Source organism: Capsicum annuum, chromosome 7 (assembly GCF_002878395.1).
Source record: "Capsicum annuum cultivar UCD-10X-F1 chromosome 7, UCD10Xv1.1, whole genome shotgun sequence".
Lineage (NCBI taxonomy): Eukaryota > Viridiplantae > Streptophyta > Magnoliopsida > Solanales > Solanaceae > Capsicum > Capsicum annuum.
This window is the reverse complement of record NC_061117.1, coordinates 4,216-9,742: the sequence shown is the minus strand read 5'-3', so window position 1 is coordinate 9,742 and position 5,527 is coordinate 4,216. Positions and strand designations below refer to the sequence as shown.

At 35.6% G+C, this 5,527-nt stretch overlaps 1 pseudogene; it reads left to right on the top strand.

The window, feature by feature from the left end:
* Positions 1-4,566, top strand: part of LOC107877463 — a 4,752-nt pseudogene extending 186 nt beyond the window's left edge.
* The last annotated feature ends 961 nt before the right edge of the window (positions 4,567-5,527 follow it).

Below are 5,527 nucleotides of genomic sequence, written 5' to 3'. Positions count from 1 at the left end.
TGCTTCATTCATTTGTTGATTGTTATTCATATTTGTGTTTAATTTCTCTATTATCTTGTCATTATATTTGCAGCAGTACAAGCATTTAGTTTGCAGTCCATTTAACCTTTATCTGCCACTGAGAGGTTAGTTGACCTTCTTGTCATTTTATTACTGAAATGTTTGTATATATCATCCTTGTACAAGGGATTGGAATTCTTTGTTAAACAGACCTTTTCAAGTCTGCTTTTTAATAAGTCCTTTTTGAGAGAGAGAGAAATGACCCACTTTTGAGTATTTTAATTTATTTGTGATTTAAAATTTTACTATAAGTGGTAAAAGTCATAAATCATTCCACAAATCACCAACTGTCAAGAATTGCGAGAAAATTTGGCTATTAAGCCTTTTCAAATTTTCAATGGCCTACTAAGAAAATTTGGCTATTAATTAGCAAAATGGCCTAATTCTATTTTCTCATATGTCGGATTGATAATCGATCTGTCCATATATAGGTCGGATTGATAATCGATTTGTCGGATCGATAATTGATATGTCTATATATCGGTCGGATAGATAATAGATTTGTATAAAAAAATGGGTCATTTCTCTAAAAAAAAAAAAAAAACCTTGTAGTCTCTTTAATTAAAAAGAAAGACTTGAAAAGACCATTTAACAAAAGATCCCAAGAATTGACAGAACTTATTTTTAAAGAACCCTCCCACCAAAATCTTTTAAAAATTACAAATTAATCAAAAACCTGATTCACATGGACAAATCTATTATTGATCCGATCAATATAGATAAGATGTTCCCATACTAAAGAATGGGTATGACGTTATTTGTAATACCATTGACATCTTGCAACCCGCAGCTTTCGGGTCATAACCGCAAAGGAAAGAAACGAGAATACAGTAGATATGGCTCATGCAAGTGTGACTTCTCTTATGAGAACAATAGAATCGCTCTTGACATCCAATTCGCCCATGCAATCTCTAATATGTGATCACAGAGAAGAACTTTGCGCTCTTCGTGAAAAAGTTAGTTCCCAGTATTTGTCAAGAACTTTGAGAAAAACAATGTTTTTGGAGAAATGACGGATTTTGAAGATGAGGTAAAAGAAGTTGAAAATATTGCTGAACACACAATTCAACTAAGAGTAACTGAAACTGTACTGGGAGAAAAGAAAAGCACCATAGGAATCATTGGCTCAAGATTTTTCAAAGGAATCTCGAATATATGGACACGCCGAAAGTTTCGTAAAATCCTTCAACAATTAGCAAAGGACATTGATCATGTTTGGAAAGAGTCGACAAAGATCCAAGATAAAGGCAAACAAGTATCAAAGGAATCATTGGTTCATGATTTTTCAAGTTCAACAAACGATATTCTGAATTTTAACAACAATATGGTTGGACGTGATGATCAAAAGGAACGCTTGTTAGAAAATCTGACTATAACCTACCCTGATGAACACAAAGTCATCCCGATTGTCGGGATGGGAGGCATAGGTAAAACAACCTTAGCGAAAGAAGTTTACAATAATGAATCAGTTCTACGCCGTTTTGATGTTTGTGCCTGGGCTACTGTATCTCAACAGCACAACAGAAAGGAAATTTTGCTGGGCCTTCTGCGATCAACGATCAAAACGGATGACACGGTTAAGACGAGAGGTGAAGCAGAGCTAGTAGACATGCTGCAGAAAAGTTTAAAGAGAAAGAGGTACTTAATTGTCTTGGATGATATCTGGAGTTGTAAAGCGTGGGATGGCGTGAGACGGTGCTTTCCAACTGAAGACAATGCGGGGAGTCGAATATTGTTGACTACCCGTAACGATGAAGTAGCTCATGATGCTGGTACAGAGAATCTTTCTATGTAGATGGGCGTCATGGATCAAGATGAGAGTTGGAACCTTTTTAAAAGTGCAGCATTTTCAAATGAAGCATTGTCATCTGAGTTTGAGTCTATTGGGAAGAAAATCGTAGAGAAATGTCACGGATTACCACTAACTATTGTCGTGGTTGCTGGACTTCTCAAATCTAAAAGGGCAATAGAGGATTGGGGAAGTGTTGCCAAAGATTTCACGTCATTTATCACAAATGATCCTGATGAACAATGTTCACATGTGCTTGGGTTGAGTTACAATCACTTGACTAGCAATCTAAAAGCATGTCTTCTGCATTTTGGGCTTTTTCGAGAAGACAGTGAGATACCAGCAAAGAAATTGATGAGAACATGGATGGCTGAGGGGTTCCTAAAGTTGGAAAATGATTTGGAAGGAGAGGCTGAGAAGTGTTTGCAAGACCTTGTCGATAGATGTCTAGTTATTGTCAGCAAGAAAAGTATAGATGGAACAAAAATTAGATCATGTAAGGTTCATGATCTAATATACGACCTGTGCTTGAATTTCAAAGGGAAAACGTTCGTTCAAAATTCTTCTCTATTTCAACTTTAATTCACCAATCAAAGCCTTTTCATTTCAAATTACTCAATTTTTTGAGTTGAGACACGAAGAGATTGATAATTTCTCTGTACAGATACTGAGCCTCATCTGGTTGAGGTACCTATCATTGCAGTGCGATACCTCCAGAAATTTTCAGGGTATGGAATCTGCAGACATTCATTGTTCAAGGGTCTCCTCCTGTAACTTGTCCAGAGGAGATTTGGGGACTAATGCAATTAAGCCATCTCAAACTGCCCAAATTTTACCTGCCAAATCCCCCAAGCATATCTGCTGACAAAGGGAGTCACATGGGTTTTTCAAACATACAAACTATTTCTTACTTGTCTTTGGATTGTTGCACCAACGAGGTTATTATGGGGATTCAGAATGTCAAAGAATTAGGAATCAGTGCATATGAGATTGACTCTGATGGCCTTCTGAACAATCTTGTCCATCTGCAGCAACTTGAAACATTGAGTCTTACATATTGTTTTAGTGGACTTTTGCCAGCAAGTGCAAAATCTTTTCCAGCAACGCTCAAGAAGTTGAAGTTGGAAGCAACTTATCTTCATTGGTCGTACTTGGACATCATAGCTGAATTGCCTAACCTTGAGGTGCTGAAGCTGATGGTTGATGCTTGTTGTGGAGAAAAATGGTATCCAAATGTCTGGGGATTTACTCGATTGAAGGATTTGCTAATTGAATATAATGATGTCAAGTACTGGAAAGCCACAAATGACAATTTTCCTGTCCTTAAGCGCCTCGTGCTTAAAGAATGCACAAATTTGAAAGAGATACCCATTGAGTTTGCAGATATCCAGACACTACAGCTGATTGAGTTAACAATGTTTCTTCCCAAACTTGGGGAATCTGCTGCACGAATTCAAAAAGAACAAGAAGAACTTGGAAACGACCCCGTGAATGTTCGTATCTCCGATCCATGTAAGTATATAGTATTTATCAAGGTCACACGCTATTTCTCATTTCCACAAGTCAAGTCATACACAAAAGTTATTTAGCTTTGCCCCATATTCTTTCACAAAAATAACTTTGAGAAAATTCGGTTAAAATCCTACTTAAAATATAAGAGAAATTAACAAGAATTTCCCTTATATTCGAGGGTAGTTCAAAATGGCCCCTTAAATATATTTTTGAGCAGTTATGTTACTTTAGTTTAAGCTTGCTAAATGTGAGCAAGTTGGGCCGATGTTGGGCGGGTTAAGATGGGTTGAATGAACAAACGAGCTAATGTCAAATCATGCCATTAAATTACAATAAAAATAAAATGAAAAATGAAGAGTAGATGTTTTCTCTCTTTGTTGTCATTACAAACGAATTTTAAGGTATCGAGTGTATAAATTCTAGTAAAATGAGGTTTACTTGGATTCATCTCTTTTATAAAATAATTGAAATATCAAGAAGTGAAATACTTTGTATTAATTTTGTCAAGGTAAATCTATATTTATCAAGGTTACACACAGTTTCTCATTTCCACAAGTCACATCATACAGATGTACGACGCTATGATGATGATGATGAATTTGATGATGATGATGATGATGAGTAATTTGATGATGCTGATGATGACGATGATGATGATAATGAAGATTCTGATGTTGATGCTGCAGAACGTGATGATAATTAAGATCTTTGGTTGTTATCTGTTCAGAATAACTTGTAGAGATAAGCATCCAGTATCATCCCCTCCCCTTCCCTCCCCCTTGAATTATGATCAAAGTTGCGACATCATCCTCAAACTTCAAAGGAGTCCTATTACTTCCCTGGAGTCAATTTTAGCGTATTTTTACCAATCTTTTTGTGATGACGTGACACTTCTATTACATAAAAATGATGCCCACATCTAATATGCCACGTCAGCTAAAAAGGTTGGTAGAAATATGCAAAAATTTTGTTTGAGGGTAATAGGGACCTTGTGAAATGGGAGTGTGTCGCAGCAAATTTGATCATAGTTTAGGAGGGTACTAGATACTTTACTCTAACCTGTAATGAGAAAGGAAACAATGGATTAACAAACAATTTGGTAAAGTTATAGGCTGCTGATGCTAGTTCATCAAACTATGTTTCTCATAAATGTAAATGTATTACGTACTTTGCTTTTATAGAGTCTATGAAGCGTGTTGCGTCTATATCCCATATAGAAATTAATTAGTATTTTTTTTAAAAAAAGACACATATTATATTGTCAAAAAGATATAAAAAATTTATTTGAACAATCATCTTTTTGATATATTATCAAGGTAAGTGAGATAAATAACGATTCGATTATAAAGTCTATGAGATTATACATCGATATTTGCAACTCATATCTTGAATTTGAAAATTATTGTTAGTTGAGATGTAATATAAGCATTTTAGCTCTCCAGAAAATATAGTTCCAACAATGATGGATTTCGATATTTAAAAGAGCCTTAAATGACTGGAAAATTGATACAAGGGCCTTTCTCTAACTTTCTGTAAATTTTGCATTCCTATTTTATTATTAATTACATATTGTCACAACCCGAATCAGGGCCTTGGCCGTGACGAGCATTCCGAATCATGAAGACCCGAAACACCCCTATCTATCCGGTAATCATGCACATAATTCATATGATAATTAGAAATGCGGAAGATACGCAATATTATGGAAACATGGTCATAAATCAAATGAAAAATCAATAAAGGGGAAATTAATGTCCCACAACATCTATCAACATCTGAACAACCGTCTGTGAAATCTCTACTACATGACTGAAACAAATTATTGTCTGAAAACTGGGACAAGGCCCCCAGTAGACTCAAAACCACTAAATGATAAATGAACTGACAGACATCAGGCCTTCCGAAATATAGAAGGTTCACCACTTAATTCTGCAAATCTGTTGGAAGAGATGTACTGGTTATCTGGACCCCTGGACTATGCCTCCGAACCTGGGAGGGAAGGGGTCAATACAAAAGTACTGGTACGCAAAGAAATCAAAACAAAAATATAACATTTTTACAAAATATAGGTGAGATCCATTATAAAGCAGTTTCATATCAAATCATTTGAAAAGCACATGGGCATAATGCAATAGGTTTTCAACATCAATGCAATGCAGCTGAGCT